The sequence below is a fragment of the Uloborus diversus genome, chromosome 3 (genome assembly GCF_026930045.1).
Source record: "Uloborus diversus isolate 005 chromosome 3, Udiv.v.3.1, whole genome shotgun sequence".
Lineage (NCBI taxonomy): Eukaryota > Metazoa > Arthropoda > Arachnida > Araneae > Uloboridae > Uloborus > Uloborus diversus.
The window spans coordinates 17004701-17019250 of NC_072733.1; positions in this window are offsets into that span (position 1 = coordinate 17004701).

The window sequence follows — 14550 nt, forward strand, 5'->3', positions numbered from 1 at the left end:
AAAATGGTTGTCACATTGTTGAAAACCATTTTCCCGTAAAAAAGTTTCCAATCAACTGGAAGAAAGCAATGAAAGAAGAACTGCGTATTATTTTAAGTTATAGCATTGAGAATGTTTGAAATTTTTTACTTGAAACGTACAAATGTAATATTTTAACAATTCCGTTTCGTTTGTTCAATTCTTTATTGCGTTTTCTACGATGCAAATTTTTTATCTAGAATGCAAAGCGTGACAATACGTTTGACTAAACTTTCGAGTTATTCCGATTTTTAATGCATGGAATATGCCTCACCCCTTTCCTCTCCCCCGAAATTTAAAAAATATATCTTCCTAAGACCATTTGTGGCAATGAGAAGCAAAGGAACGTAAGTGTAATTTTTAAACCTTTGAGAAAAACGCCTTTGAAGTTAAGATCCTATGTAGGCATTCATTAATATATTTTTTTCTAAATCCGACTGTATAGCAGCACATACTAGAGATACTACTTTTATCTCTTGCTCCGAAACAGAAGAGAGGTTCTTTTACATTTGTACAGGGTATATCGAAATTTTCAATTTTGGCTCTTACATCCCTTGCCCACTGTCTCATTTAAGATGCAGCTAAAAACATAAACATTTCAAAGACTACTTTATTGAGACATATCGAGGTACACGAATAAGCAGCGGAATTTTATTTTTAGAAAAATAATGTAAAAAATTATTTTTTTAAACAACTTTTCAGTATAATATATTCTAAAAGTCTCTGACACGAAAACTTTTTTATCAGTTAGCAAAAGAAAAAAAGGAGCATTCGTTTGAAGATTGGGATGTAAATCAAACGACAGAAAATATTGATTTCGAATCTTCAGAAAGGAAAGATGCAAAAAATCTACGTTTAAGACAACTAGGAGCAACGAGCCTTGCTACTTGCTCAACAGCGTTTAACCAATCATGTGCTCTGAACTGTCAAACTTCCTTGTAGAATAAGTCTGAATAGAGAGACCTATATAATGTTTAAGAAAACAATGTATTCAAGTTGTTAACTTCGAGATAGATCTTTTAGCGAAGTTATGCTTGTTCGTTTTATAAATTAAACCTAAACTTTGACTCCTTTAAATTTTGCTGAAAGTTTGGTAATAAATGCTATTTTTATGTTAGTATCTGCTTAATTTCTCATAATCGTGTCGAATTTGACTTTTTTTTCTGTTAATTCTTATTCAAAACTTCCTCAGATATGAGAACTTTTCCTGTAAGTAGTCTTGCACTGCTTGTCGGTATTTTAAACATTGGAGTCGATGGGCTTGACGTGAAATTGGAGAGATAATAGCAAGTTGACATCATATTCTGCCGCTTATATTTGACGCCAAATATCTTCACCAAATTGACCAAATACCTTCAAACTTGGCGACATTTGGCTATGTTTTTGAACCTAGTAGATGACTGCAGTTCTTTGCAAAAGTGTCCCGCTTTCTGTTCAAGCAAGTTCGCCTTAGTGCTTGATCGCTTCTGGAAGTGAATGCGTATTTTGCGTTTGACTTCAATAGGTGTTTAATGAAATTTTCTTAATTCATAGATGTGTTAGCAACTAAAAACTTTTTTGTGAATATTGTAAGCATTTTTTTCGCAGTTATTTAGTCACCATTTGCCAAGAATTCGTAAATTTAAGGCAGACTCGAAAACAGCATGTTTTGTTTGAGGCCAATTCAACTGAAATGTTGTTTAAATTAACTTTTTCTCTCTTGTTTCATAATACTGTTAATTTCAGAAACAGAAGTAGGACAGAAAGTTTATTTTGCTGCGAAGTGTATACCTAAGTTGTACCCACAAAGTAAAACATTGATAAAGATAGTGTCTCGAATGAATTTGCAAAAAAAGCTCCGCAAAGATCTACCACGTGACAATGAGGAAAATCTCGTCTCCTTCGGATTGTACACTCTTGCTTTGTACTTAAATTGCGACTCTGCTTTTGAAAATTGGGAAGTTGTAAATTTTATAATCAATTTGAAAGTAATCAAAGTTTCAAGACAATACTGCAAACTATACACAATATGAAAATAATCAGTCGTACATATATATTTTAACTTATAATGTATGTACTAAATTCCAAAATATATCTCATTTTGTACTTTAGTATTTGTTTTATAGGACATGAGCTGCAATGTGCCCTATTAACTGATAAGCGTGAATCACAACTTGGAATAAACTCTGTACATCGAAAGAACACTTAATTTTGAACCCGTAGGTTTTTTAAATATCGGCAACTAACACTTCTAACGATTATTTTTGCTTTAGCCCTGGCTAATGGGCGGTAATTTACTGAATAATGTTGATGTGTTTCAGGATTTTTCTGAAAATACTTTTATGTGTGTTAAACATCCCTCGCAATCTTACCCCGTCTCGCGGCTCAGATAAATCACCTTCTTGACCTCAACATAGGTCTGTAAAAAACTCGAAATGTGTGAAAAACATGAAAAGTGTGTTTTTCCTAATGACTAACCTTTGTCCTTGTAATAGTAGAATGAAAATTCAAAATTTTTAGTATTCAATATTTTTAGGTGTTCTATCGATGTGCGAAGTTTTATTCAAATCGGTGATTCACACTTAAGTTGGGTCACTTGTGAGTGATTTCAAATGCATCTAAGCTGAATTATTGTCGAAATGGCGAAAGTTCATCTAATGTTTAGCAAATGCAAACATTTGAAAATGAGTCCCACGCGGCTTATTGTAGCACTGTCGCAGTGACCTTTTCGCATAATTAGAGAATCAAGATCTATTCTTGGATACGGAGAGTTTGGCAGTATGCCAGTCATTTCTACTGAGTAAATTTCGATTCAGACTTTGAGAGACTGCCGTTTTGATGGATGGTGCTTTCTGATGCTTACAAGAATAGCGGATCAGAGGCTTTCTTTTGCGGTCAACTTTGTTATTCTTATGCTGAAGAACTAGAATCAAGAGAGAGAGAGAGAGCTCACAGAAAAATAAATCAAAACTGTTATTAGTAATGACTGCGGAGTCGGAGTCAGACTGATTTTGGGGTAAAGGAGTCGGAGTCGACCATTTTCCCTCACGATCCTCAATTATGCCAGTGCTGTCGGAGTTGGACTGATTTTGGTATAAAAGAGTCGGAATCAAGACTCTAAAATTCCTGGAGTCGAAGGCAGAGTCTTTCATTTTCCCTTCGACTCAGCAGCCCTGGTATTAGTACTTTTCTCCGCACACACTCCACCACTTAGCTGTAAGCCTTAGATTCCACCGTCCGGGGGTCCGCGTAGTGGGCCCCCCGCTCGGTTGGATGCGACGGTCGATAGTCGTCTGGACCACGGACGGTCTTGGTGCTTATTGCGCCGGGGAAGGTCCCCGTGCTGGGCGTCAGCCCAGCTGGGAGTTTACCCCTTAATGTGTGAACCTTGCTCGCCATGAGATACGGGATATCTCCCCGTACCTCTTTGGCTTGCCATGGCTCCCTTGGTATTAGTACTAGCTGAGACCACTGAACTACCCAAAAGGTGATCAAAGCAAGGCCAGATGCAGCTTTTGGTTTTCGATTCCAGAAGCGCTGAGAAGGAAGGGGGGAGTGGTGTCATTCGCCCCTTTTTGGATGCAAATGAATGTCTGGGACGATTTTCTCGAAAAATAAATCTCCAAGCTACCGTTTAAGCTATTTTTAATTTTTTAAGGGGTCATGGCCCCCATGAATTTTTCTGGTTACGCACCTAGATCAAAAACGTCTTTCAGTGCCATTCCTACTGTTTATGTTGTTAGAGATATGCGTACTCACACAGACACATACACGTAATGTTCAGCGTTGACATAAGTGGCATATCATAAAAAAAAGTCTTGTAAAAAATACGTATTACTTCTTTTTACTGATTTATTTTTTATATACTACAGTTAACGCAGAACAATTATGATATGCTTACCGGTTGGTTCTAAATTAATAGTTTATTTTTAAAAGTTTGGAAAATTTTCTTCTAAATTTTGAAATTTAAGTGATGTGCCATTTTCGACTATATCGTATACATGCCACTACGCACTGATTATATAAGTTAGCATTATATCAGAATTAGAAGAAAGGAAAGAGCATTAAATTCTAATTTTAAATTAATAAGAATTAAATTTTTTCAAACTTTTCAGATGTACCATTATTATCGTTAGTGAGCAACGCACATTACCGCAGCCACAATTGTCCCCTGGTAAAAGTTGTGGATGTGTGTACATAAAACAAGTACATGCCTGCATATTTATCCATGACGCAGCCGTTTTCTTTTTATTTTCGAAATATTAGAATATTTTCAGTTAAAAAAATTCAATCACAAAAACTATAAGTTTTTAAAACTATGTAATTGTATTTTTTAAATCGCAACGCAACAGAATCAAATAATTCTGTTAAAAAAAGAAGGAAAAAAATAGAGAGGAAGAACAGAATTTAAGAATATTTATGAACAAAGCGCAAGCAAACAATTTAATTTTGTAGTGCCGCAGAAACGTAATGAATTTGATTTATTATTTTCATACTTCCATTCAATATAAAATGCCAAAACTTACGTATATTAAAACCAAGATCGAATTTAACTTGAATTGTTATTTTGTAAATGCTCAACATTTTTTTTCTGTCAGAAATACTTTAAAATCTTAATATTCGTTTTCTGAAACAGTTATTCGTTACATTTCTCTGCGATATCCATCATTTCTTACAACGTTTTGGAAACATTGATGTTAAATTTTTTACAATACTTTATTCCGCTTTAGTTGTACTATGAAGCAAAATGCACAAATATTATGCTCTAAGTTCTGACTTTATTTCTAATTGATAGCTGTACTGTTTGGATAAACTTTCTTGAAAGATCGTAAAGTTTTACGTTTTACAGAAGGATGGATTGTGTCAGTACTGCTCCACCCCCGATGATATGGAAAAGCGTAATCTGGTTTATAGACAGTAATGGACGAATCCATTAGTCTTCCAAATTCGAAGCAAAGTTACATCGAAATAAACGGAACACTCGCACCAAAATCCCTCGCTAATTTTCGCTTTCCCCTGCTAGACTCATTCAAATCGAATCCTCTGAACTGGCAGCTGGCCAGTTTTCCTTGGGAAACGTACTATAGGGTCTGTGAGCGTTCAGGATCTTAAGTGCTCAGTGACTACTAATAAAAATGAAAAAGAAGTATGTTGAAAGCATTTTAGGTTTTTTCATGCTTTATGTGAGAAAAAATTAACATAAACATAGATTTTTTTTTTAGTTTCACATGAAAAAATTCTAAGTCTATGCAAAAACATTTCGTTATTAATAAATAAAAAATAGCCTTATGTTTAAGGTAGTAATAGTTTGCGTAAGGAAAAGATCAGAATCGCCAAGCAGAAACAGGAAAAAAGTAATCAACAGAACAAACAGCTCTTGCAAAAAGGGAAGAAATAAAAGCTGAAACATTTATAAGCAGAATTAATTTTAGTTTTTGTATTGAAGCAGCTAGTGACATTGTATTATGTACAGATGTATGAAATTACTTGCTAGAAGAATCGAACTTTCTTCCCTTGCTTTGGATAAGAAAGAACAACTTCAGGAAAATGATATCGGTAAGTTGCTAGGAAAATAAAAATTCAAAAAAATTACTTTTTCTAAAGGTTATGTTCAGAAATTTAGCGAAAAAAAAAACATTTTATTCCCCAATGAAGTCAAATTATATTTATTTAGATAGTAGATGTTTATATATATATATATATATATATATATATATATATATATATATATATATATATATATATATATAATAAAAGTGAAAAATATTGAAAAGACCACACCAAGAGCCCATAGATGCGCAACGCAGCAAAACTAAAAAGCCAAGTAAATATAAAATTTATCAATCAGAATTTCAAATATTAAACAAATTATAAATAATAAATGATGATAAAAAGGAAAAATGCAAACAGCTATTAAGTAGGAATAGATAAAGAGTGAATCCAGAGCTCATCAGCCGTGGAGGATTCATTAATTATGGTCAAAAGACCAAAATTTTAACTATGAACTAGAAGAGAATGTTTAAGCTCCAGTACATGTAATATAGAGTAACAATGGGCAAAAGCACCACTTGCTAAGCTAAAAACAATAAACTAGAGCTCAAACCTAAAACTAAAAGCAGGGGGTTTCGCCTCGACTAATTAGGAAAACAAGTTCCGATAATTAGCCTTCCACGGGACAGTACCTGCCTATAACAAAATTGTACCTTGAAATCCACGTAAACATAACCAAATCCATTGTTCAACCTGATAAAAAAACATTCCATTTGTCAACAAAACATTAAAAACATAAAAACATATCCAGAAATCAGTCCATAGACATACCGAGTCGCCTGTTTCGCACGTGTAAAAAATTCATCCACCCCGGTGATTCATAAAAAATGGTTTGTCACGGTTGTATCATACATTTACACAGTTAAACAGTTTCAAAAGAAGCGAAATGCTCATCGAAGGCTATACTTAAGCAAATGTTTTCAACTAGATTTTTAGGGAAGTTATTATTAAAAAGTAAGTTTTTGAGTACTGAAATTTCTTGCTTAAATACAGAAATGGTATTGCAAATTCTTTTAATTCTGATAGCTTGCGACTTCTTTTGAAACTGTTTAACTGTGTAAATGTATGATACAACCGTGACAAACCATTTTTTATGAATCACCGGGGTGGATGAATTTTTTTACACGTGCGAAACAGACGACTCGGTATGTCTATGGACTGATTTCTGGATATGTTTTTAATGTTTTGTTGACAAATGGAATGTTTCTTTTATCAGGTTGAACAATGGATTTGGTTATGTTTACGTGGATTTCAAGGTAAGACAATTTTGTTATAGGCAGGTACTGTCCCGTGGAAGGCTAATTATCGGAACTTGTTTTCCTAATTAGTCGAGGCGAAACCCCCTGCTTTTAGTTTTAGGTTTGAGCTCTAGTTTATTGTTTTTAGTTTAGCAAGTGGTGCTTTTGCCCATTGTTACTCTATATTACATGTACTGGAGCTTAAACATTCTCTTCTAGTTCATAGTTAAAATTCTGGTCTTTTGACCATAATTAATGAATCCTCCACGGCTGATGAGCTCTGGATTCACTCTTTATCTATTCCTACTTAATAGCTGTTTGCATTTTTCCTTTTTATCATCATTTATTATTTATAATTTGTTTAATATTTGAAATTCTGATTGCTTAATTTTATATATATATATATATATACATATATATATATATATATATATATATATATATATATATATATATATATATATATATATATATATATATATATATATATATATATATATATATATATAGGTAGTTATCAAAATAATGGAAACACCTGTGAATAAAAGTGACCTTTTTGAATGCGCTTCGTAAGCAACAAAGAATAAAACTAGGTATCTGATTTTTCTATAAAGAGCAATGAATGTATTCTGGTTGTATGTGGTGGCCTCATTGTAGTTCTGGAAGGCTTGGATTTTTTTCAATCGCGTGAAATGTCGGACCTCTCAATTTTTTAAAGAGTCCAAATTGCTGGAGCGCGTCTAGCTCAAGCAAGTGTAACTGAAATATTTCACCTTTTTAGCGCATCTAAAAGTACAGTATCTTAAGTCATGACAGCATACACACAGCGCGGTGAGACAAGCTCGGCAAAGCAAAATAGTGGGCGGAAAGAGAAGTTCAGTGAAATAAACCGACGGGTATTGAAGTGGATTCTAATGTCTATAAAGCAAACCACAGCAGCAAAAGTGACCATAGAACTCAATCACCATATAGAGTCACCAGTATAAGCGATTAAAGTTAGAAGGGCACCTTTATAAACAGAACATTTACGGCAGAGTAGCGGTTCAAAAAATTTTTTTCCCAAGTGTTTCCATTATTTAAATAACTACCTGTATATTGGCGGTGGAATAAATAAAGGCTTTAATTCTTCCAAGTGTAGGTGCATCAGTGAAATACATCAAAGCAACATTGAAGATTACGGTTGAATGGCATTGAGCTAAAACTAGTAAGGAGTTTTGAATTATACGTATTATAGTAGACACATATATTTCAAAGGTTTTTTTTTTTTTTTTTTTTGAGAACGTCAAAACTATCTGAATACTTTATGAAAATACTTAAGTAAGGTATCATTTTAAACATTTTTTTCACTACTTTCGGCGAAAAATAAACAGAAAATTCAGTTTGTCTGCTTTGTTAAAAAACCGATTTATTTTCTTTTTTATTGTATAGCAGCCCAAAATGTAAGACCATTGGTTCAGTTGGTTACAGCGTCGCGCTAATAATAAGAAAAACGCAAATTCGAATCCTTAGGAACCAAAAAATATCGTTTTAATGACTTATATTGTTGGGGAGAATTCCTAATCTAATAATATCTCCCCAATGTTTCTTTGATACTAGCAGAGTGAGTTCGGAAATAAGACTTGACAAACTATTTCTAACTTTCATGAAGTTTATTTAAACGATAATGTAAATAGATAAAAACACGCTGTAAATGATAAAAATAAATACTAACAACATAATTTCTCTACATGCTACTTTTGCATGAGATAACTAACAGTGCAACGCAAACTGCATGACTATTGACTAAAAACTTTGATGAAGTAGACCCATTGGGAAATAAGCTAAGTCCAGCTAATCATTTCTAATAAAGGGCGAACGGCACGAATAAGCAAGTTCGAATGCCGAACGAGCGACCGCCTACCACGACGAGAGATGATCAAAAAGAGAGAGCGAACTAAAGCCGCGAGCAGTTTAAATATCCCCCCGGGTCATTAGCATATCCGAGTCACGTGAACGGACACATCACTGCTATCGTTAAGCACACGTGACATCAGATTTCTTCTAGAAGCTTTCTATGACGTCATCCACAACGGAGTTCCCGCCAAAGGTGAACGAAAGTGAAACAAACATTCGGTCGATTCGACCAATGTGAATGAGTGCTGATAAGATTCTTTTACCCTAGTCATGCAGAATGATTGGTAATACATTATAAGTAAGGAAAAACATTCTTTTACTTTTGGTGTTGTGAGGTGATGAGATAGGATTATTTACTGTTGTTATTAACAGGCATTTATGCCTAACAAGCCCCCCCCCTCTCATCATCTCACAATGAAAACATTCAAAAAAATTCGACTTCATTTAGACATTAACACAATTTCCACATATTTAATAATTATGAGAAAAACAATGAACAATTTTTTTTTAAACATAAACCTGACACTATATTACGAACTTCCAATATAGATCTAGAATCTCAAAATTTGAGAAAAACACAACATACAATGCACTTTGCTGAAAAAATTTAAAAGTTCAAAGAACAATCATCTTGAAATGTCCTTTTTTTTTTCTTTCGTACTCTCTCGTACGTCGTAACTCATAGTACGTTTTCCACGAATTTTCATCAAAATTCGAAAACAAATTCTTGATCAAAGTTCTTCAATTTTTCAATCACTTTTCCAGTTTAATTTATAACAGTGACAGTAGATTAATCTGAAATATAAAACAAAAACCCACAGTAACTGTTCGAATCAGCATATAAAATATCACAGTCTTGAAAATAGTATAGACTAAGCATATATTGAGAAATATTTATGACGAAATGTAAATAAGTTCTTTTACTAACTATCCATTTCTCACTAAATCATTTCATTTACAAATAGATCACTAAAAATCTAAAAATGCTCCCATCTATACTTAAAGACTATATGATAATTTTAACTGATTAAAATTTCATTTTTACTAATTCAAAATTTTTTTCTTTTAATATAACATTTTTGCACCATAATATATTCAATGAAGGAAAATTACAAATTCTAACAGGAACTAGTGGTGTTTCCAATATTCAAAAATAGGGTCTCACAAAATGAAAAACAAATACACCCGCGATAGACCTTCATGCAACAATAAACTCCCTCTATCCTAACTCCCGGGATAACTCTGACAATTACATTTTCACTTTTAACGAGACGTAACAAAAAGCTGTTCGCAACCCGGTTGATAGGGAGAAAAAGCCACCGAAACATTTAGGTGGACAATTAAATTGTTAGAACTTGCAAAAACATTTCACAAAACATGATGCAAAGAAAAATTTAAAGTACATTAAACAATTTTCAAAAATTTCTAAAAATGTTTCTAAATTATATTATATTTGTACAAAAAATTTTTCTATAAATCTTTGAATTTCTAATCGGGTGAGAGGTTTCGTGAATATGTCCGACAGGTTATCTTTGCTTTTGACATATCTCACGTTAAAAATATTTTTATGAACTAAATCCCGAATGAAAAACAATTTGATATCAATGTGTTTACTACGATGATTTTCGATAGGCGATTTACAAAAATCTAACGTAGCCTGATTATCCACATACAAAATAGATTTAATTTTACAACTTTTAACAATTTTTATTTTGATGCATTCGTCAATTATACGATCAAGCCACATGAGTTCTTTTGCACATTCGGTCATGGCAATAAATTCAGCTTCCATCGTTGAAAGGCTAACGCTTCGTTCTTTGAACGTGCGCCATTCAATTGGAGCTTTATCAAGTAAAACAAGTTGACCGCCTAATGAGGTTCTATCATCCTTATTTGTAGCAAAATCAGCATCCGAAAAAGTTATAAGTTGAACATTTTCACATTTTAAGTTTAATTTTAAATTTTTAGTATGGAAAACATATCCTAGTAATTTCAACAATCCATCCCAGTGTATCATTCCTGGGTTGCTTTGAAATTGGCTGAAAATGTTAACAGCATATGATATATCAGGACGTGTTCTACTAGAAATAAATGATAAACACCCTAATAAACTCTTGTATGGATATTTTGACATTTCGTCAATCTCAGCTGGAGTAGTAGGACAATTTAACTTTGAATAAACACATCCTTTACTAATAGGTAAAGAAGAAATAGGAATTTTAAATTTACTAAATCTTTCATAAACTACCCGAATGTATTCAGTTTGATGTAAATTTAAGCCATTTCCTTCATTTTCAAATTCTACACCTAGTAGCTTTTTAGTTTTACCTAAAATTTTAATTTCAACATGTTTTTGAAGTAAATTCAAAGCATCTTTAATATCCCTGTCCTTCTTACTGAATAACACAATGTCATCCACATATAAGAGTAAAATCACATTATCAGTATAATAAACACAATTACGTGATAAAAATTTATGAAAACCAATTTTAAGCAATATATTTTCATTTTCATAAAACCACAGACGACCGCTTTGGTGCAGGCCGTATATAGCTTTATTCAATTTACACACATAATTTTCTTTTCCCTTTTCAATAAAACCTGGGGGTTCCTTCATATATATTATTTCATCAATAGGAGCATATAGGTACGCACTTTTAACGTCACATTGGATATGTAGCCAATTTTCTCTTGATACCAACAAAGAAAAGAAAAAGCGAATGGTACTAAAGCAGACTACTGGGCAGAAGGTTAGATCAAAATCTAGTCCCCTCACTTGATTAGTCCCCTGAGCGACTAGTCTACTTTTATAAACTTCACCATTTTCCCCTTTCTTTAAATTATAAACCCATCTACATCCGATAGGATTAACATTTTCCGGTAATTTGACTAAATTCCAAACATTTCTTTTACGCATAGTGCCTATTTCAATTTCCATTGATTTTTGCCATTCCCCCCCCTTTCATTAGATTTTAATGACTGTTTATATGTTCTAGGGATTTGAATTTCTGTGTCTAGTCAGGAAACATGAGTTAAAATTTTAGATTGATTTGAAACTTCACCCTGAAAATCATCATTGCCTTTAAAATTAAATAATTCCGGATCATACGCTATGTTTTCACGAAGACAATATTTTTGAACATCATTCAACGATCTTAATCTTTTGCTATTCCCCTTTTCAAAATAATATACGTCGTTTCTTGAACCATCAGGTCTAGGGACAAATTTCCGAATCCACCTAGCTTCCCGCATTGGTTTGCGACTAGAATCATCCCCCTCACTGTCTGAACTTTCCGCCCCCCCCCCCCCTTCAGAGCTACTTTCAACATCTAATTCTCTGAAGCGATTCGAATCTTCGCTTTCTTCCGAAGAATTCTTATCTTCTGCTTGAGGCGAAAGAGGCCAGAAAAGGGTATTTTCTTTTCCGCGTGATTCCTGCTCGGAAGTAAATTCGTCCTTGAAAAAGGAATTCTCTTTGAAAGATACGTTGATTGTTTCAATGACTTTATCTTTGTCTGGAAGATAAACGCGAAATCCTTTACGATTGAACGCGTATCCGATTAAAACGCCTTTTTCGGCTTTTAGGTCTAGTTTCTTTCTTAATTGTCGTGGGATACCGGCAAAACAAGTAGTTCCGAATGCTTTTAAATGTCTTACAGACGGTTTTCTTCCCCCGTAAACTTCAAAAGGAGTCTTTTCTTGACTTGAATGACAAATCCTATTCCATGTGTATACAAAATATAACATCGCGTCAGGCCAAAAACTGTTTGGCAAACCACTTTCTTTTAACAAAACGCGTGCACTATTTGTTACTGTACGGTTAAAATTTTCAATTAATCCATTTTGCTCTGGTGTGTACACATTTGTGAGTTCATGATGTATACCCATATTCTGACAAAACCCGTCTAGTTCCTGATTTACAAATTCCGTCCCGTTATCAGATCTGATACTAACAACCTTTTTGCCGATAAATCTTTCGGCTCTCAGAATATGTTGTTTTACAATTCCCGGAACTTGACTTTTTGACTTAATAGGATACAATGAACACCTTTTAGAATAGTCATCAATAATAGAAAGAAAATAATTTTCTCCGTTTCTACCCTTTACTTCACATTTTCCCCAAACATCCATATGCAATAATTGCAATGGCTGGGTACTTCTTACTCTATCAATTGATTTGAAACTAACACGCTTAAATTTTCCTAATTTACAAACATCACAGTTTAATTTAACATGTTTAAACTTAGGTAGGCCACGAACAGCTGAAAGATTACTAGTTTTACGAATACTTTCAGTGTTGACGTGTCCACAGCGTTTATGCCAAGTTTCAATGTCACTTTGACAGCATTCTATCGAAGGTTCTTTATTTACATGACTAGAACTAGGAGAATTTTTAAACTTTTTACAATTAACATTATAAACTCCATTATTGAGTTCAGCTTTAAAAATTAATCCCTGTTTGTCGGATACCTCCACGAAACCTCCCCCACCTTTAAATTTTGCACCACCCTGGTCAAACTTGGTGCCAGACAAAATATTTCGTCTCAAACGGGGAGAATACATTACATCTTTGAGAATTACAGTTCTTTTACCGAACTTAACTTTGATTTCCCCTTTTCCCTCAATCGGGAAAGTTTGCTTTTTCACGGCAACAGCCATGTTTACATCATTTAGGGGTTCAAATGTCTTAAACCAGTTCTTATTTGAGCAACAGTGATTTGATGCGGCAGTGTCAAAAATAAATGTATTCCCTTTATCTTGGGTCTGACTAAGATTTGCCTCTGACAAGAAATACAAAGGATACTCACATCTATTATTTGAAGGTGATCGGCGACGCTCCTGGAACTTCCTTCTAGAACTCCATCGGCGATTTCTGCTCCTTGGGCTCGTACCTTCTTCCCTCCATTCTTTCCGGGATTGGTGCTGGTTTCCCCTTTTATTTCTTTCTTGTGAAGTCAATCTTTGACGGTTTTCATTTTTGATATAAGGGCATCTGCTTCTTATATGCCCATCTTCATGACACTTGTAACATCGAATTTTAGATTTAACTTGGAAAACCTGCATCTCATTTGTCTTCTTTTCTTTCATTTCTTGACGGTTTTCTTCAATAATTAGGTCAACCAGGATTTTCTCGAATGTAAAATCTTCATTTTTCCTCATCAAAATCTGTTGAATTAGATGATCATACGTTTCTGGTAAACTTTGCAGTAATTTAAAAGAAATACAGTCCTCCGGGAAATTCGGATAAGCAACTTTGATTTTGTCGAAAATTCTCTGCAGACGCGCCGCGAATAAATTCAGCTTTTCTCCATTCTCTTTCTTGCATTGATTCAGCTCAATGAAGAGTTGCATACTTATACATCTATTCTCCGGAAAAAATGTAATTTTAGCTTCTTCCAAGATTCGCATGGATCTTCTATAGTTTCAACTATTTTTCTTAGATTTTGTTCAATATTCAAGAAGATTAGAGAGACTGCAGTTCGCTTCCTCACAATAAATTCTTTCACATCTTTTTCTGTTACATTCGTCTTCTCATTAATGACTGGTTCTTTCTCTTTTCCGTTAGTAATGTCCCATACATTCCGTTCCATGAGAAGGAACTTCATATTCGTCGACCATTCGAGGTAATTCTTGTTGTTGAGCTTTTCAATCTGAATCTCGAAATTTTCCATTTTTCTTTTTTTTTCAAACTTTAGTATTCTTGAATTTTGGTAAAATCTTTTAAGTCGCTTCTATCTTGGTCGCCCCCCCCATCTCAACATTCCAATAACTTCATCTTCAGATGGGTCATCGAATTTGCAGCTTCCAAAAAAAAATTCAAAATTTCTGAAAAATATCGAAATGTACACCATCCAACGGTACATGTACTTTT